Consider the following 21,295-nt stretch of genomic DNA (forward strand, 5'->3'; position numbering starts at 1 on the left):
GCTGAGCTGTTTCTAGTTCACCGGATGCAAAAGACATGCAGTTACAAATGGCAGCCCACAGTTACTGTAATTAATGTGATAACACCCAGAGGAAAAAAAAAAAGTGGGATGAAGAATAACAGCATGTTTGAGAGCTGCGTTTAATTTTCATCTGATGTATTTTAAATTAAATTATGAGTGCAGAATGAGCAAGATTTCCTCTCAGAATAACTTCTGAGGCTAGTCATTAATGCTGGTAGATTTATCTATTACACACTGACTGCCATGTAGATGTATGGTGACTGTGAGTTTGACTTTAAATATTGAGGAAATAAAAGAAATAGAAGTAATGCTAGCTGCCTTTTTGTTTCAAAGAATTAAAAAGAACAGAAAAAGCAAGCATCCAATGGTGCTGGTAGTTGCTTACTTTCTGGGCCAGAAGCAGCATCTCATTTTCATTTATATATCCCTCACTGGGATAATGTTTTCAAGCTTCCTCATATAAAATCTTTTGCAATGTTTTCTCAGTTAAAAAGTACCACTACCGGTATTCTTGTATAAAAATTAGAGCTTTTACCATCCATAATCTGATGCCCTGCTAGAGTTTGCCCAGCAAATGGAGAAGCAGTGCATTTGATGTTGCAACTTGAAAGGCTGATGGTGATGTGGTCCAGGTGTTCTGAGTTAGCGCTACATGCAATAAGGTACAGAACCTATACAGTTGGCTCATAAATACCTCACTCCTGACTTTCCTTAAATAAATGGTAAGGACTGCTTTAGTGAAATCTTTGTTTCCTTATCCAAAACACAAATGGCAAAGTATTTCTTATATGTTTATATGTTATTATCTGAAAGTGAATCAGTGATTTTGTGTAATAAATAGCTTAGTCGTGAAACAAATACTGGAATTAGGCTTGATAGTATCTTTGTTTTGTATAGTTATTTAAATTACCAACTTTTGAATCGTTTAAACAGTTTTTTTTTTCATAAGCGGTGAATGGCCAATGTGGATATCCTGAGTTGTCCTGAGTGAATGAAATGCTTACTGATCTGTAAGATACAGGCACCGGCTGACACTGGAATTTTGATGAAAGAGTGTCAAGTAAGGAGGCCTTGGCTATCATAAAGTACGTACAGTGAAATGGAATTTAGTTCTTTCTGACAAGCAAATGAAGGGTTTGAGCCTAAGTCTCCTAACAGAGAAAAGTTATAATAATAACAGTTAATAATAATAATAATAATAATGCTAAAACACTCAAGTCACAGTCATCACATCTGTAAAGCAAACTATTTTTATCAGCTTCAAGCCTCTAAATTAAAAACACATTTGATGGACAGTGCTGATATTTTTAGAAGTGTAATAACAGAAGAGCCCTCCATTAAAGTATTATTGAAATTTAAATGGTCCATTAAGTGGCTTACAGATCATAACTGGGGCATGGGATATTGTATGCAGTCCATTTTCTGTTCTGTATAGGCCCATGTTCAGGTGCTCACAAGTTCCTACCATTTCATAATGGAACAGTCTTGTCATCAATTGATTCCTTGTATGACCTGCAGAGGTATGTCATAATTTGCATCCAGATCATAAAGCAGAGAAGCGTGTATTCCCTGAAAATGGTACAGCACTTGAAAGAGATGGTAAGTCTCTTTCTTTTAATCAGGGAGTTCAATCCCAGACTCTGAGGTAGTGAACCAACCCTTTGTAGATAATTTACATCGAAAAAATGATTAACTTGTTTTTCTTGGATTTCTCATGAAGCAGTAACAAAAAAGATATATTTCATTTACTTTGTTTTATGCAGAATTTAATAGATAATATCAACAAAAAGAAGATAAGAGTTTTCACAATTGCCTGCAAGCATTTGCAACAGATCACAACTACAGTTAGCTTTAGGCTTTGCATCTTATAAATTCTGTGCATTTAAAAAATATCTTTAAATACATACATGAAATGAAATAAAAGAAGCAAATGGAGATAAACTTTTGCAGAGGAGGAATAGGCAGCCCATTCCCCATACTGACAGCCCCCTAATAAAGTCTGTAGCAAAGCCTGTTTAATCGGGATGGATCAGGTTAATCTACTGGGATTTGTTCCCCTTCCCACCTCCATAACTCTTCCCAGCTCTATCTACCCTCATTTCACTGAGCAAATAATATGAATAGAAGTAATCCGTATCCGCTGCAAGATCACCATGAAGAGGAATTTAAAGTAGTGATTTATAAATGAACAAGAATGTGAAGTATAATATTGCAGTATTAAGTGCTGGCATGATGTCACTGGAAAATTTGAAATAACAGTGGGAGAAAAAAAAGAAAAAGTGCTAGTACATGATTCATTCTCACACCCAGATCTTAGGACTTTTCCTGGTGTTGTTACCTTAGGAGAAGCCATAGCCACCTCTTTTCTTGATTTCAAAAAGCTCTCTTTCATCCAGTGAGGGATCGCAGTCAGCCTGTGTAGGTCCCCTCTATTGGGCCATTGCAAGGAGAGAAGAAACACAGTGATTCTTCTACAGTACCTTGTAAGTCAACTCTGGCAGTTTGACTAAAAACCAGTAAGTACTGTAAATGACAGAATTCCCTCTGCTAATCTGCATCCAATCCTGCCTGAGTGTGGGGTGATTCCTTAGCTTCTTTGACTTGTTTTATTTGTAGGAATTCGATGGATTTGTCATTTTTTTCCCATTTGAATTATTATTTATTGCACTTCTATTAGTCTATACTGCCCGTAAAAGCTTGTATCAAAGGTCTAAAGATTTCACACATGAGACTTAAATATCCTCCAACTTCCACAGTGGCATAGGATCATGGCATAGGCTTGTATTAGGATCTTCTGTATTTTGTAAATCATATCTCCCATGCGCTCTGGTGCTGTGTTATTGATACTATGGAGATGTTGGTTCTTTATAGCTTTCAGCCATCCTTATATATTTGCAGGATTTAGCACTAAACAAATTCAGCCTTTTTTTTTTTTTTTTTCTCAGACCTCTAATTATTTCTTTCTTGAGGTGAAGCTCATATAGAGGTGAAGGAGCAGATTAAGGTGTTTCTGAAAGCTCTGATTTTCTGTCATCATCCTTAGGAATGTTATGAGTGTGTATTTTTATAACAACAATGAAAAAAGGCTGAATATGTGTCACTTCTACTTTCATACTTCATGAAAAATCTTTTTATATGGTACTGCTATAGTCCCAAAGAAAGCCATTACCTACTCTCTCTAAAACTATTCTATTAGCAGTCTTTTCTCTGTGGCATAATGTTTGTTGGAGGGGAGATAAGAAAGAGAAAGGGCTTTTTTTTAAAAAAAGACTGTTTATTGTGAAGGAAAAACAAAGCAGTAAAATAGAACGCATAAAAAATGAAAATTGCTATATCATTTAATGAATATTTTGTAAAAATAATTTTCTCTTCTCATTCTACAAATTCATGATAGGAGCACTGCTGGTTGCCTGTACATGATTTATCATGTCAGGTTATATTGCAGCAAGCAGACTATATACCCTTTGACCTTGAAGACTCCTACAATACTGCTATAAATTTTGGTTTCTTAAAAGCAAGGAGTGAAAATGCCCTTTCATTTAGACAGTTACCGAGCTTAAATACCTAGCAAAATGAGATTTAGTTTTCTTTTTTCTGCTCTGTGTTAGTAGATGATATTTTGTCATTCTGAATTTATGTGGAAAAATAGTTGGAATTTTTTGCATCTCTGCCTTGATGTGTGTGTCCACAGATAATTGTTATTTTCAACACAAATATGTGGACCATGTTAACAGAGTGTTTCCATGCCAGTGATTGCTGGGCTGTGAAACTATGATGCTGTCAGTGCAGTTTCTTTCAGAACATGATTTTTGACTGTTCCAGCTTCAGCTGTTACAAGGAAAGAATTCCTATGTGATGAAAACCTAGAAAGATACCCTATAAAACAAGGAATCCTCGGTTCTCACACGTGTCCAACATACACATTACATTTTCAGAGCAGCACATCTGGCGCCAGTTTCCCTTGTGCCCAGCAGTTCTCCTTCATTCCAACCAGGAGCTGGGATCAGCATACTCCAGCAGCAGAGCTGCAGTGGGCAGCAGCCCACGTGGGCTCCCTAGCCAGCAAAAAACCCTACCTGGTTGAATGAAACTGCTGTCCTGCACTCTCAAGCATTCCTTCTGCAGGGATGGTGCTTTCCTTCTGTCAAGCTGCTGATCTTCTTACGTTTAAAGCCTCTATTGCGTATCAAAGCCTATCAGCAGATCTCAAAAATCTCGGTGCTGGGAGAACGGGACAGGTTGTCTCCAAAATAAGAAAATCTAATTACAGCCTTCATGAAAGTCCCTTGTGTTGGTAAATTTGTGGGGTAGTTGAAGCGTGCGGAGTAGGCAGCTCACACTTTTTTAATATAGAAAAGAGTATTTTTGTCTCTAAAATCTTCAAAGCCGTAGTTGGCAGAACCACATCCTGCATAGAAGTTGAAAATAAAATAAAACAAACCTGTTGAGGAAGCACCTGTTTTACAAATGCTGTGTTAAATCAAGAGTTCAGCATCATTCCTCTTTTCTTTAATCTGATTCTTAAATTATTCCATAAGTTAAGATTCTTCCATTCAGTTAATCTTGGTCGACTCTCAGCCTGCTTAATCATAGGGAGCTTAGGTTAAAGTACACCTCATTGACTGATGAGCCTAAATTTCATGGCTACTTTATTTTGCTATGTGATGAAGATATTCCTGGGCCTCTCTGACTAAGAACAAAAATAATTAAATTATACCCATCTCTAGAGAGAGCCAAATTGTGCCCTGGAGCAACCAGTGAAACTCCAGCTAGAGGAGCACCGGCTGACCCCTGGGGATCCAGTGCTGAGATGGCAGTGGGCACACTTGTGTAGTGAGTGTTCTTACATCATTAGTGTAAATTTGTGTCCCTATTTTTGGCGAAACCGTAGAGTCTTTCTACAGCTATGAAGGCAATGACAACTAGTTCTGCAGCTCCGCTGGTTTTCTCATTACTGAGTTTCTGTAAGGGAAAAAGAAATTCCCATTTCTGTGTTACTTCTATCTCGTTCAAGGTACCAAAACCAGAACTAAATAATGGCAATGTAATGAAACAACTCGTGGCACTGAACCAAAAGAGCTATGTTATTTAACAATGATAATGCTTTTCATGTGACACTTGATGGCATTCAGTGTTTTAGCTAGGAAGTTTCCATTCTTTATGAATTTTTACACTGTAAAGATGAAGAAACATGGATTTTGTATTTACTAGGGCCTTGTATTTTATTAATATCTTAAAAAATCCGTACCTCTGTCATGTCAGTATCAAAGGGATTATAAAAAAATAAGTTATTTGGAATTATACTTTCTGGTTACGGAAATTATGGAGGTATTTATTCTAAAATTAAAAACAACAAATTCAAACCTCGTGATAATTATTTTGAAATTATAAACAATAAAGGTGCAGAAAACTTTTAAAAATAATATGTATGTTAATCATATTAATATTATGTGTAAAGCTTTCTTATTAAAAGAAGAAGAAGAAATCAAAACCCAGGAATTATTGAAAAAAAAAACAAAAATCTTAAGTGTTTATAGTCTGGTGAGACACCTGAGACATCCGTAGTTCTAAGACAACCTCAGATGGTGACTTTTTTTTATGTACTTAAGCATTCATTCAGTGCACCATAAGGCTGGTAAGCAGTTCCAATTTCAGAAATAGCAATGGGAATCCAATGAAATACACCATCGATTAAGATACAGACTCTGCCTATTATTCCTTCTCCAGTTCATTGAATTTTAAATTATATTCTCTATGCTGCTGTACCCTGAAATAGGGAGCAGAAAGTACTTTTCCCTTGTTCCCCTGTGGCTAGGGAGCAGTGTCCCAAAGCTAGCAGATGTGATTTTCAAACCTCACAGGGAAATTGAATTCAGGCTCTTCTTTAACAAGTGTTCTGCTGCATATACAAGAGGACAGTTTTGCTAACACCAACAGCATCTTCACAACTGTTGTAAAGTAATTCCCATCTACTGCAGTGAAGGGCAAGGAGTAGCATAGAGTTTGTGGGTCGCAGACTAGGAGCCATTCCTGTAGCCCTCACCAGGCAGCACTGCCAACAACTCCAGGCAGCAGGTTTGCTTCTGAGCTGGCAGAACGACACAGTCCTGCTACACCTGAGGAGTCCAAATTGGTAGAGAGGGCTCACACTTCACCTGCACTTCATCCACAGACATCACTATCAGGTTGGGGTTTTTTTTTGTAAGTAATAGGATAAAATACATGTAACGTTGTAATAGCTACAGAGCATTATAAACAGGTTCATTTAGCAGAGACTCTTGTTTACCATAGCCTGCAGTAAAACAAAAAGTAAGACTTATCTGTCAGTGCCGTAAGTGGCAACTAAAAAGACCTTTACAAATGTAATGGAGTTAGGGAGCTCTCCTGGTTTCTAATTTACTTCAATAATTCATTAGCATACACTTTAACCTTAATCGCTGGTCCCCGCAGGGTTCATAAGCTGTGCCAAAACAGGCAAAATTAATTTTCTACAAATAACTTCCCTGTTTTTTCCTGATTCAGGAGCACCAGAAGGTAGCACAGCTTTGGTGATTTGATCTCGATACATAAGATTTCAGCACTCGTTTCAGCCGGCATTCTTCTGTATTGAATTTTCTTTTTTAGGCTGCTAAATGTTGGGCGTGACTTACAGGAGGATATGATTCATTTTGATGGAACAGCTTCTAGGTATCTGTATTGGTGCTTATTAATTACTTTAGCAGAAGTGTTTTGTTCCTTCAGTTCCTCTTGAGGATTAAATACCACATAACATATGTTAGATTTTGGCAATCTTATGTTTACAGAAGTTTAAAAAATATTTTGAGCAGTTGTGCATGAAATTATTTAATATCCCTCATGAGAAGAAATGCTAACAATGTTAAGCCCAAATACAACTGCTTTCTATGAATACTCTTTCCATTTCTCATGAGAAGGAGCTGAATGGAATATGAAATTTCCACACTCGGAGCTCAGGAAAATCGAGTCCAGAGTGATACCTGAGGTCACATACTAAGAGAGATAAGTTTAATACTGAGAGCAGCTAAAAATAATGCCTGTCAGCCTGGTTACGATCCCTAGTTGGGAAAACAAATGAAGTTATTTCAAAAGTCTAAGTGAAATATCTAGGAGGCAGCCTATAGGACAGGTACACTGAGAATGAAGCAAGGTATTTTCTTAAATGCTGTTCCATGAGACCTGCTTTCCTTAACGCCATGTTGCTGTGGGGATGATGGCTGTCCATAAGCTAATGCACAAGTGGACCTGAGGCGACCGGTTTCGAACAAGGAGTGGTGCAGCTCCCCGCCCCGGCAGTAGGGGGCGCTGTTAGCAGGTGGTGCTCTCCTGTGCCTCGCCCTGCCTGACAGCGGCCTACTGCGACCTTCCCCTTAAAGGCTCAAAGCTGCACTTCTGTCTCCTCTCTACTCCCACTGGTGTTCATAGACACTTGGCTGTTCCCGTCACCTCCAGCACTGATGTTTTCCCCTCCCAGCGTTCCTAAATAATTTGGAAAGTTGAAAGAAACAGGCAATTAATTTGCATCCTCTCTGCTCCCAGCAGCTCCCACGTGCTTCATTGCTGGGGCCTTGGTGCCATGCTTTCAGCTGAGCACTCCGGGTCAGTCTGCAGTTTGCCCCTGCTCACTGGTTTCCACCTCCCAAAACCACGAGTACCAGCCATTTTTTGAGCCTACCTTTTTTTGCATTCATCTTATTTCCTGAAATCATTTCATTAGGAAGATAATAATCATTTCTGGATGTTATTTTCTGTTTTATATAAAACTGAAGAAGGACATTGTTTCTAATTGCTAGACGAGGTTCATGGAGGCCCAGTGGTGAATATTTTAGAGAGAGTGGCTGCCTGACTGTGGGCCTCCTTGCACTTGCTGTGACATTCATTGCCTTTTTTTTTTCATCTGCATCATAAATTGCTGTACACAGAGGTGATTCAAAGCGCAAGCAGAGTAAATATGCATGTGTTTTACCCACAGAGCTATGCAAGACCACTTGTTGAGGATTCGGATGGGAGTTGTGGACAAAGAGCTTCAACATGGAAGGAGGACAATCTTAGCTGCTCTTGGTGGGAGAGATGGTGCTGTCTGGTGAGTGGCTGGTGACAAACTGAACCAGAAGGGATAAAAAAGGAGCTGAAACCATTCTACTTGTAAAGCCTCTCCAGAAGTTCCCCTTTCCCAGTCCTTGCTGCTTGCATTTTCTCTGAGCAGCAAACCTGGCTGCTAGCTCCCAGTCTTTCTGCTCCTTTATCCCACTGTATTATTCTGTCACAGTCTTAGAGCTGAATGTTGTCCATATGGTTTAAAACTTTAATGACTCTCTAGTTGTCTGTCTCTGATGCAATTCAAACTGTGTCATTACAGAGTCAGGCACCATGTTTCACTGAAACCTAACCAAATACCTCAATACTAAACCCACTGACACATTTCCATGCTTTTCGTCTGGGAAGAGGATTTTTAGAAAGTGTTTAACGCAGAGAAGTTGCTGATCCGTGTTTCTGGAAATCACCGGTGATAACCATAATACATTTATCTCCCATTCTAAGCTGCTGTTGTTTCCTATGTGATCTTAATATAAAGGATCACAGGAGTAGGACTTTGTGTAGGACAGAAATGGGCTTTTTAAAGTAAATCTTTCTCTATAAAGGAGTAGTTTTGCTCACTAGATATGATACAAGACAAGACTGTATTGATCTGTCAAGTAGGTTCCTCCCTTCCCATATTCTGATGGTACATCTAATTCACATTGCATCTCTTTATAGTATTTTTGTTGCAGGAGCTGCAGTGTCAGATCTTTGAAAATGTCTGAATATGAAAGCTTTCACTGAAATCTTTTTTAGGTTATATTCTGACATGCTTCTTCATGGCTATGGTGCTGTTGGCTGTACTGTTGTCACATAAGAAAATTCATTTCTGCTCCTAGGTGAATCAGTTTAAGATCTCAAAAACCTACCTGAATATTCTAAGAGGATTCTTTAAAATAATTCAAGGTGGAAAACCAGAGTTGTGGAAAATTGGCAGTATTTGAGTGGACTTCTCTATAGCTTCTGACTTTGAACACTTAGGGATTGAAGATCTGCTGTAGATTTTCTGTGGTTGTCTTCCAGAATTGCTTCAGACTGTTTTATCTGTTGCTCATCATTGTGACCTAATACAAAAGAGTTGCAAGGGTGTTTTTTTATTTTGCATTGCTGGAAAAGTGGCTTTTGTTTTTGTTTTCTGTAAAATCTAAAGTAGGTTCACTTCTAGAGCCTTTTTTATTATTATTTTTTTGTCTGATTAGTCTCTTATTTTTTTACGTTGGTGCTTCACTTCAACTGTGCACACTTTCAAACAAATCTTTGGAAAAAAGAAGGAAAATGACAAAACCAAAACCAAAGCACTGTGTAACTTTAAATTGAGAGCGTGCTAGCTGGGGTTGAATGCAAGATGATGATTGTACTTACGTAGAGGAAATGCTAAGCTACAGCCTGAACCAGTTATTGAGCACCTGGTGGGAAGGCAGGGCCAACCCACGGAGCTCAGTGCATCCAATGCACCTGAGTGACTGAAAGGGGTGATGCCAGGATCCACCCCTTCCCAGACCTCGTTTAAGGGTTGGCAGTGGAGACAAGGGGGTCTCACTGGAGATCACTGTGTACTTGAGGCCTTCTGAAGCAGAGCAGCTTTTTTCCTTTGTTTCTGCGTCTATGGCTGTTGCATTTGGGCTTGTCCTCATTTACTGCAGCCAAAGACTTTGCCACCCCACTATTGTCGCTGTGCTTTCCATTATGCTATAGCATTACAACTCACTACACTGCAAGATGTAATAGAATGAGTGATAAAATAAACTCCAGATTTTTGTCTTACTGCTCCGTAATTAGTCAAAATGTTACTGAAATCAAAGATGTGAGGCTTGGTACGCAAAAAGAAAATAGGTAACCAGATGTGATGCATTTCAAATTAAAGAAGTAGCATATTCAGAAGTTGCAGCACAGAAGATACTTTACTACAAGCTATTATATGAGTGAAAGATAGTGGTTGAGAACACACAGGGCTGCGTCAGCTTTCGTGAGGCAGCTCAGTGCAGTGAGAATGTCCCCTTTGGTGCAGGCAGCTGCAGTGTCACACTGCACTTTGCAGTTTTCCTGGATGGACCTGCTGTCAGCAAGGAGTGTCCCTTACTTCTCTGTCCCTTTGGTGGTGTGGCTTATAAGACTCATACTAGTTTGCTGGAAAGGGAAAAAAAAAAACATTTTTTCTCCTAATGTTTCAATGAGGCTGTTCTAGCTTTTTTTGAATAAATATTGTCCTTTCTCTCCCTATAAATGTAAAAATAGTTCCTTTGTTTTGACTTCAATTTTCCTTTTTCTTTCTTTCTTTTCTTTTTTAATGAAGTAGCTAAGAATGTTGGATTTCCTGCATGAAAGTTCAGATGAGGTTATTTTTCAGTTTAGAAGGTTTTGGCTTTTGTTCTTTGGCCTTCAGGAGGAAAATAATTTGTAGACAAACATGTGCACCTGGTGCTAAAACAATAGGCATTAATACATTTCTGAAGGGGATGGAATGGAACCCTCATACACTAGGTTTCCAGGAAAGCAGTCGGCCATGACTTATTCTATGCCAACTAATAATTGTTTTGTTTTGATGTTTTTACCTAGGATCACTGCTGAATGATTTCCCATTTCTTTTCTTCTTTTGCAGTGAGTTTAATTAGAAAAATAACACTTAAATAGCATTGCAAATTTTAATATGCTAATAAAAACAATAACTAAAGGCATTCAATAATGAATAAAATCACTTTCTCCTAAATTATTGTTAGTTTTATTTTGGGGAAAAAAATAAAGGTTAAACAAAGTCCTTTATTTATTCTGCTACAAAGATCAAAGTCAGAATGGACTTAAGTGAGATACAGGTGTAGTTCTCTGATAGGTATCACCATGCCATTCTCAAAAAAATCAGAGGCACCATACATGTAAACACTGCACACGTTACCACAGTCTGGCCACTATAGTTGCTACAGTTGTATTTTCACGCTTATGCATTAAAATAAAATTCAAAGTGAATGTAGTCAGAACATATAACTTATTTTAGATATTCTGGATATGACATCTAATACTTACACACCAAAATTTTGAAGATAGATCCCATTTGTTTTCTGCATGTACTTTTCCATCATATCTAATGAACTCCAGCTGAAGTCTTACTCAAAAGTTGAATGATGCTAAAACTCCACCTAGATATTATTTAGAATATTTGGCTTATGTTTTTGCTTTTCCTTTTCCTTGAGATATAAAATAATTATTCTCAAAACATAATCAGAGAAGAGTGAAAGAAAATCCACAAAAAGGTATTAAAACACCATGAGAGACATCTGATGAGTGGGTGGGTTTTCTTCAGAGTCCATCTGTAAAGCATTTTTAAAAAATGACATCCCACAAATATTTGTAAGAGGAAAGGATTGCAGCTGAGATGTTCAGAGAGTATAGCTAAAGGAGCTGTGACAATTTAAACCAAACAGGATGTGCTTCTAAGAACTATGAATTCAAAACTCAAAAGAGCACTATGTAAGATAGTGTTATCACCATGAGCAAAACAGATGAATAAAAAGAAGAAAAGGAAGAGGTGAAATTAATTCCTTGATCCAATAAAGCATTTAAACTTACATTTCACTGAAGTTGATGAAACTACTATATCAGCGGTGGGAGAGAGTAAAAAGATGCCTGGATACCAAGCAGATCCTAATGTTCTAAATTAAATGCTTTCTTGTATATGAATAAACTTCAAACTTCATGTGATCAAGCTCCATGTAACTCCATGAGGTACCCTTTTTCATTGTATTTTGTCACCAGTTAAGTTATGAAATTGCTCACCAAGTCAGTAATAATCATTTCAAAAAATATATCACTATGACATCTCCTATATTTTCTTCAAAGATGAAAATATAGTACAATGAGATTTTGCTGACTGTATGTTGATAACATTAAATATGTGATCTGTAAAGAGATTATTTGCTGACTCTTAGAGACTCTTTGCAGACATATAATATGTATGTTAGAAATTTTCTTTCTAAGTACCAGTCATGTTCCAACAGGGGAAAAAAGAAAAAAAAAAAAGTTTAAGGGTCCTCAGGGAATAGTCAAATGTCTCTGAAGCTGACAATGTTTTCCCATATTATTACCAATAGTAGGCCTTCTGTAATTCCTTGGAAGTGAAGCATAACTTGCTCTGTTTGCCAGAACTGTATAGTCTCACGTGATAATGCATTTAGGATCTGCTGCTGAAATTAGTGTTTAAGAGGGACTGAATTGTTTTCTTCCTACTTTCCAAGAAGCAGCCAGTAATGCTTTAGTAGAACTCAGTCCAGGTTTCAATCACATATTGGAATCAACATGCTAAAATCTGCACCCTGTGAAACAAGAGTAGATAATTTAAGGACAAGGAAGACTAAGGGATTTTTAATGAGGGATGAAGAAGCCTCGGTGAAGAAGAACAGATGTATGAACATCAGGGAGGACCAAATCAGGAAGGAGTACGATATGAGAGACCCCAGACAGAAGTGTAAAGAAAAGAGGGAGGAGAATGGAATGTGCATTCCAGGACTTGGAGCAGTTGGGAACAGGGAATAAGAAAAGGCAAACTGGAATAAAAACTTGAAAGGGACTAGCCAGTGGGAGAGACCAGAGCTTCTGAAGGGTACAAGTCAGGGTTGAAGTGTGTTTTGGTTAAATTGAGGGCAGAACAGGATAGTCAAAGAGGGGAAACAAATTTCAGGGTGAGGAAATTGATTCAGCAAGTGTGAGTGGGGTTAATTTTGTTGGGTAGCAGGTAAACCAAATAAATTCACGAAAGACTTGGTTGTGGGTTGAATTGATGCTGATGGTGCACGCACTAAGTAGTGTTGAGTTACAGAGGGAGATATTTGAATATGTGTGTCAGCATGAGGAGAATTGACTTTGACTGTGGAGGACAAAGTGACTGAGAATTGATTTTTATTGTGGACGGAAATTGATCGAGAGAGAGAAAATAAGTTTGATTTGTGTGCAAGGGAAGTTTCACTGATAATAAAGAATTGATGACAGAAGAAAATGGACTTTGAATTTGGTCCTGGCATGATTTTGAACATGATATTTGTAGTAGATAACAAGTGTACTGTGTGATGGAAGTGATAAACATCCAGTCAGAAAATCAGTAATTCATATTTGAACCAAACAGTACTAGTTTTCAAAAGCAGCATTTACCAAAATGTAAAGTGTAGAGAGAGATTCCGATGTAGACTCCTGTAATCTCAATTCATTTGTACCCTTCCTGATTTCTTAACATGTATTAAAGTACTCAACCATGCACTCTGATTTTCAAGACAAGTGCACTGAGTCCCTACTGTTCAGACCATGTTTTCTAGCTAATATTTGCAGAGCTTGTCCACATTAACTATTTCATTTTTTGAACAAGTCTATTCTGTGCATAGTAAGACTGCTTGTATTTTTAGAAGCACTTTTACACACAAGTCTCATTGGAGGATATAACTTATTCATAAGTCTAATAAATCCTGCTTTTATTTTTTTCTTCGTTCTTTGTTGTTGCTGTTTTAAGAAACTAAAATCTCCCTTTAATCAGAGTGTGTTTTCATGTTTCCTGCCACTGTACCTTCGGTCTTGCTTCTCATTTTTTTCCTCAGGCTTGTTTCTGGTTCTGAAGACTTCATGCTGGGAATTATCTTTATCTTTCCTCAGGTGAATTCTCTTATTTTGTTCTGACATAGCTCATGGGAACCACTTCTTTCTGTTTCACATATAGAGATACAGATTTGTTGAGTCCAAATTTTCAGGTTTTAATTTATTTTTACACCATTTGAAAGCTGATATGCTGATTTATTTAACATTTCTGTTGACATTCCCAGCAAAAGGGAGGTCAGTTTTGTCAAGGCGGAAAAACTCAGGGAAAAAAAAAAAAAAAGAAAAAAAAAACCAACAATTTAAGCAAGTTTACTTCACTGCCAACCATTGTGCTGGTTTATATTTGACAGCCTTCAGTGGCACCTGGCACAGACCTTTCTTTCCTGCCATTAGAAATTATTTTAATATTTGAAACTTGTTATGTCCATCTTGCCTGAAGGCAATGAGGAGGATGTGGAAAATGAGGGACCTAGTCAACCTAACCTTGGGTCAGAGAAGATTAGAGGAAGATTACGTAGAAAACATTGACACTTTTTCAGCCACATGACTGGTGACTGGGGCAAGGCAGCAGGTGCTGAACAGGAGTAAATCATGTTTGGTCAACCCGGTTATTTTCTGTGCTAAAAAAGCCACCTTTCTGGCCTGCTGCCATAAACTACAGAATATTAATAGTCTTTCCTTTTATATTATTTTTTTTCCTTACATGAATATCAGTACTTTCTTAAATGCCACTGAAAACAAATAATGTTTAGTAATTTTTATCAGCGGGCTTCATGCTGGACTTTTTCTTATATGTATTTTTTCTAAGTCATTATTTTGTTTTGAGATCCTTAATCTCAGAAGTTTGATAACTAATAGCAAATTAATATTACTCATAGATATTCATCAAACTAAATATCTACTAATTATGTTTTTGAAAGTTTATCTAACTGGTAGAGTTATTCATTTATTTGTGAAAAAATCTACACATAAATTTGGTTTTGGATGTATGAATAGCTCTATCAAACTCTTCACTTGCTTAACAACTGAGTGTGCGCACAAGGATGGGGAGGATCACCATTCTGTCCTTGCCACAGAGTAGTGATGCAGGAAGATTCAGTGCTCAGGAATTATGGAAAGTTAGAATTCTGCAAGAGTTAATGAAACAAATAACAATTCAGCGTAGGAACAAAAATTCTTTGTCTCAAATCTTTTTTAGAAAGCAATATGTCATTTCAAAGCCAAAATCTGGCTAGAACCACAGGTGTTTTAAAAAGAAAAAAAAAAAAAGAAACAAAAGCAAAACAAATAGACAAAGTATTTTTAAAAAATTAATGATGAGTCATCAAGATAAATTGCACTGCTTTGCAGGTAGCTCATACATACTGTCATTGTCAAAAATGTTGCCATCCCTCTTCTCAGTTCCTTTCAGTAGTCCTGCTACTGTTGTTTCTGGCTTTCAGGATTAGTTTGTTTTTAGAGAACCAGTTTGCAGTAAAATATGCTTTAAAGGATAATGACAGATACTGTGGTGACCTTCAAAATGTGTATGTATGTGTGTAATGTTTCAGACTCAAGCAAATCACGATTTTAGTCAGCACTTTACCAGTTTGTCATAACATTACACATCTGCTGGTTGAGTTCAAGAGATAATAAAGATCTGAAATATTGCATGCCAGTTACAGGATCAGCAGACTTAAGAGGAGTGTGTAAATAGGTCAGTTTTAAATAGAGATAAAACTTGAACAAGTTATGTTATTGAGAATGGAAGTTGTTGTTTTCATATAGCTTTTCTTTCATTAGCTAATATATGGCATGTAATAAGATATACATATTATGTAATAAATCACAAAAAATTACTATAAGATTTTTTTCACAGAGTTTAGAGGTCTATGCGTTGCATAGTATTTTATAAACAATAGGTAATTAATTATGTGTGTCAGAAATAACTATTTATTGCCATTTTACATTTAAACTAAATTAGGAGCCACAGTTAAAAATATCACTCCAAGATTTATACAGTTGTGTCTATATCCATGCTGAAGTATTTTAACCTCTGCATGTATCCATTTAAAAGGAGTTTTATTTCTTGCTTGACGATTCTTAATAACACAATAGACCACTCTTGTATCCCCCTTCCATCCATTAGTCAATATATCCACAACAACCAGCAATAACCCAGCAGCAAAAAGCATACTTAAGTTCTTTAAGATCTCCCACCTGAATTGCTGCAGCCAGGAAAAACAAATGGGCCTTAATCTGCATGGCTGTGTTTTTAAAACTTCTGAGCACCTGCAGGTTCATCTAAAGACGTTGGAAGTCATCACTTAACAATTTAGCCCACCATATTAAAAATACTAACTGTGTAAACTGATAAAGGCTGGAGTTTGTGTCTGTGTCAAGGCCAGGGTTTTGCCAGGGATTCATCTTGCTTTGGGGTGTTTTTCACACTGTTTTTTATGGCTGCTCATCCCATGCATTGCTCACTTGGGTAGCTGGCCCTAGTAGCATCCAGCTGGCTTATGCTATCAAGGGTACATTGGCTCTGGAGTCAGGGGCAGTCATGTGAGCAGCTGTGAGCTGCTTTGGGATCTTCCCCAGAAGCAAGAGAGATCAATGGCTATGGTTTTGCAGATGTAGTTTTGTAGTACTTTTGTACTTTTTTGTACTTAGGCCAAATTCAATTCTTGTTTTCTTTTCCTGAGACTGATTCATATTTTAAAGGCTGTCATCCTGAGGAGTGAAGACTGAACTTGGAAAAAAAGCTGGGCTGGTATTTTTCCAAGATGAGTGACTCTCTAGTCTTTTATTTCTTCATGGATGGTAGCTGTGATTTTGCATTTTTTGTGTCTGTTTCATAGAGGACTCCAGTTCCCACTGAAAAATAATTCAGTGAAAAACATGACTAGCAAAACTCGGTTCTTACTCCATTGTCACAGTGCTGTCATTTTTACTGCAACCTCCAGAGCATTCATGTTTCTCTCCTTCATCAGTCCTCCCTGGTCCAGAGCATTCCTACCCATTTCCCTTAAGCAGCAGGGCAGGACTTGGTGGGGCAGTGCTTGTTTCTGGGCTCTTACATGCCCCAGTTGACTGTCTTGTTCTGGTTGAAAACTTTCCTATTCTGGAGGAATGTGACTTCCTTTCCATCTCCATTTCATGACAACTCTAGAGGAATTTATTCTCTCTGAAACAGTTCATATTTTGTTAAAATTGGCCAGTGGCTTCAACTTCATCAGGGTCTGGAGTAGGCAAAAGGACAGTCAAATGGCAATCACTATGGGGTACCTGTGAAACCAGGCCAACAGGTCAGAACAGTTGTGAGTACTGATGTAGTGTGAGAAAGATTGAACTTCAGATAAGAAGATGTAAAGATCATGTGATGTCTTAGCACAGCAGCCTCAGAGTGTAGAGGTGAGTACAGCGGTGCCTCATGTTTCATAACAGTTACATTCACTTTTAAAAGGTGTTCTCTGTTGAAATCGAGTCCTGATGCTAGGATACAGTGCTTAGGGAAATACAGAGTTGTGGTCAAATACTGAAAATGTTCACAGAACTTAACCTTTTTATTGCTGCTCGATACTGTATAAGAAGTTTGTTTCGGTGTCATAGAACTGGGCATTTCCTGGGAATAACAGTCTTTAATGAGACCCTTTATCAATTGCTGACAGTTCTGCAGAAAAAGAAGCGTATTAAATAAGGAGAATATGTACTAAGTTGGGTGGAGTTTGTTTTTTGAGCAGTTTTAAATTGAGCAGTTTGAACGTTTGAGCAATCTTCCTACTGTTATACGACTCCTTAATAATACTTACTAAAAGGTTTGCAATGCTGCTTTGATGCTGGGTCTAGAAACATGGCTGTCTACCTCCCTCTCAGCCTCACTCTGTTTCTCCCTCTGTAAACATATCCCTAGTTTCCCAGCAGGTTCAAACACAGATGGCTGCCTTATTGCGACAGAAGCAAAAATGCTACATTAATGTTTAAAGAGATTAAAAATCCTCTTGGCAGCAGTGGCATATGTTACCAGTTAATTGTAGCACTGGAAGCTTCCCTGCTGTTTTAAAACATGGACTCATTTTACTTGCTTTCTACAGAGCAGTATGAAATGTCAAATTTGTTGGTATAAGTTTTGAATCCAGTCTGACAAAAATGAGTCATAAAGACAATGTTGTTGTCCTATCTAACATAGTTTTTGAATCCAAATAATGTTCTACTACCATGCCAGCTCTGGCAGAAAGCTGGCTCCTTGCTCTAACCCAACGATCGTGTGCATACTTTATGCTTTCAGCAGAGGGTGCTTGCATTTGGAAGACAATTCTTAGCTTTTCACCTGCATTATTTCAGATTATTGTCATGTTGACCAGAGCAGGTTGCTTGTTTAAATTACTCTTAAGATGCAAAACTGGCTTTTTCTGGCACAACCTCCAGCTGGAAAAAGAATAGTCAAGCCCACCCTGTGATAGCCTGCTAGCAATGAGCATTTTTGTTGTATGAGGACGGTTTTTTAACTGCTGTGGTCAGGTGATTAGCACACTGCTGAGTAACATCATTCTTTCCAGATCCCTGCTCACAGATTCACAATTCCCAGTACTGTGTTGCTGTCCATGTGCAGCTCTTATGTGATACTTTTTTGACTGGGGAAAGAAATAGGGGGAAAAAAATTGAAATGCGGAAAACTTCTGTCATTCCTTACTTTAAATTCTGTTGCTATTTTTTGAATTTCTCCAGTTCTCCTTAAATCAGGTAGCAGCTGTCACATCAGATATATATTAGGATAAAACAAAGGATTCGTTCTTCTTAACCAGCCTTTAAACACCAAACGCTATTAGAGGGACATTTGAGCATCAGAAGGTCCAATGATAAAATCTCCTGTTACTGCAGAGAATGGTGTCACACCACCCGGGTGTGCATTTTGACTGGGGCCGCAGAGGCTTTCTCAAGCTTAAGTTTTCTGGAAAGCAATTGTGGAATAAATATGTTCTCATGCTGCAAAGGTGAACAAAACTTAGCATCGCATATTGCCTGTGATCCTTTTTACTATTTGTTCTTTGCCATATGTGCACATTAGGTTTTACAGACAAGTAGATGTGATCTCTGCCCCTGAGGGGCTTACAGTCTAGATTAAATATCACATGGAGATGAGACGTTCGCGTCGGTATTCTCAGCAGGGTAGGCCAAGGGTACAGTAGGCATGAACTATCCTTGCTTTTCTAAAAACAGACCTTTCAGTTCAAGGCTGAAACACGTCGATAGGAAAGAGAGCACAAATGCTCCCAAATTCTTCAGAGGGCTTCAGACTGTGCACTTCTTATCTGATATCTGTTTTTAGCATTGATACCCACATTTTGGAAAATCTGTGCAAGCCCAGCTGGTTTTCACTGCTATTATTAAAGCATGCACTGCCTGTCTGGGCAGTCTGGGAATTTTTAGAATACAGCTTTAGTCCTGTTAGCATCACTATTACTTGTCATAAAAGAATCTAAAAAATAACAGTAAGTAAATGTTGTTGTAATTTGGAAAAAAAAAAAATCAATTTTGGACAAGGTCCTGAAAATTATCTTAGTTTATTAGGTTTTGCAGGAAGTTGAATCAAATCAGTAATTGTCAAGCAACTGCTTTTACTAGACTCTGATTTACTGCATTCTGAGTTGTTTTTTTTTTTTTTTTAAAGAGAGAGGTTCCAATTAGCCTCAACAGCATTACATAAACATATTAGAAACAGAAGTTTGGTGAAAGTTTTCAAGGCTGAAAAACATTATCATTGAGACGTACAAATCACTGAGAAATAGAAATGCCACTCATTTCTAAAAGAACATCTTTTGAAGCTTCCCTGTTTTAGGTTTAAATCTTTTCTGTGCTGATACTTGTGCCCTCAGGAAACTCCAGGTTTGGGCTGTGGAGCTTTTTACCTCCTTAGGATCAGGATTGGCACACGAGAAAACAGACAGCCAATCAATATTTAATAGCGGATTAGATGTACTGTGTAGTAGTATAACAAAAGCTATATTAATGTCATTTATTTATTGTTAAGGGTAATACTAGTATTTTTTTTTCTACAGGTAGATTGAGGAGTCAGATTATTGTCTGATGGTTAGGTGACTTTCGAGATTTATCAGAATTTGTGTTAACCTACATTAAAAGCCACTTTTGTTCTGCTGCTTACTGATATGCTTTGTTAAAATGCTGAACGCATACAAAACCTTACAGAGACAATTGGAAAACATTTTGTAATTTCCTGTGGTGCGGCGATAGACATCACTCACACTGTTTAAATTACTATTACTGATGTCCTATTATTTGTTTACAGTTTTATTGGAGCAACAAGATGAATGCAGATGTAGCAGCAGTACTAATTCCTTGGGATTCACAGTTATCCTAATTAAATCAATTTCTTCTTTTTTTCCCCCTACAAGGAAACTTTGCACTTGCAAAAAGAGAGTGTTTTTATCCTTCTTTCTCCTATTTGTGAAATCATGAAAGTTGCATAAAAAAATTAAAACTGTCTTGGTTTCCTTTTGATGCTATAATGAATCTGTTAAAGATATAAACAAGAATATTGAAATGGTTACTTTGCATTATTCATATAACTGAAAAAAGATTCACTCTGAGTAGACAATTACTGTGTATTAACATCTTGCCTTAGGGCAGCTGAAATGGTTTTTAATGAGGTGTTACCAGTCTTGAATATCTTTCATTTGCCACTTGACCCAACAATTTAATTTTATTGGGTCATCTTGACTTAAGATACTTAGATTTATTGTAGAGATTTCATTAATTATTTGCTGTATTTAAACAGAATTTTATTGGCATAAAGGATATTTGTTAAATTAATCCATATTATTCTAAATAATGATAACTGAATAGCACTCAAAATTTCCTGAGTGTTCAGATAAAAAGCCTAAGAATCATTCAGCTAAATTAATATTCAGGTCATGAAAACAACTAATGAGGCTTCAGACCTATAAAAGTCCACTCAAACAAACATCTGCCAGTGTTTTAGAGGATATTCTGGCCATGGCATCAGCTATGACCTGAAGGGCAGAGCAATATGAACTTAAGTAAAACAGTATTTCAGATAATTTGAGATGTAGGTAACATAGCAATTAAAAAAAAAGAATAAGAAGAAAAATGATTCTTCCTCCAACATTGAAGACACAGAGAACTGCTGCTCAATCACATAGCAGCAGGCTGAGTAGGAAAAGGATTTCCAAAGTTTTTTGTTTGTTTGTTTTTTTAATGATATGGCAAAATATACTCATTCTATACCCTAACACATATTAGTGAGTATAGCGCACCTGGTTGTACTTGGCAGATAAAATGATGTTTCTGAAAGCCTTTGGCATAAGGATGTCTGTTGATGTCTACGGTATGAATTTTCTACACTAATTGCTCATATGAGCAATTGCTGTGTACTAAGAGTATTTATGTTTAGGTACTTCTGGGCAACAGTTCTGTAGGATTACTGGTGCTCTGTGAATTCACACCTTTATTTCACATAAACCTCACAGAAACAAACCCCAAGAGCTCATGCAGTATTGTAAGTTTGGAACAGCATACAAAATGGCTTTCATCAGGATTGTGTCTGAACATCTTTCACACAGTTGGCTGTCACATGTGTAGTTGGCTCTTA

The 21,295-nt window shown here is 37.4% G+C and overlaps 1 long non-coding RNA gene across 2 annotated transcripts in view; it reads left to right on the forward strand.

Annotated features, from left to right (window-relative positions):
* Nucleotides 1-21,295, forward strand: part of LOC107052057 — a 229,947-nt gene that overhangs the window by 150,282 nt on the left and 58,370 nt on the right. For both annotated transcript variants that reach the window (XR_006939083.1, XR_005859352.2), the window contains exon 3: nucleotides 8,009-8,119. This is a non-coding gene — a long non-coding RNA (uncharacterized LOC107052057). The remainder of the gene's footprint in view (nucleotides 1-8,008; nucleotides 8,120-21,295) is intronic.

The sequence above is a fragment of the Gallus gallus genome, chromosome 4, assembly GCF_016699485.2.
Source record: "Gallus gallus isolate bGalGal1 chromosome 4, bGalGal1.mat.broiler.GRCg7b, whole genome shotgun sequence".
In the NCBI taxonomy this organism is placed as follows: domain Eukaryota; kingdom Metazoa; phylum Chordata; class Aves; order Galliformes; family Phasianidae; genus Gallus; species Gallus gallus.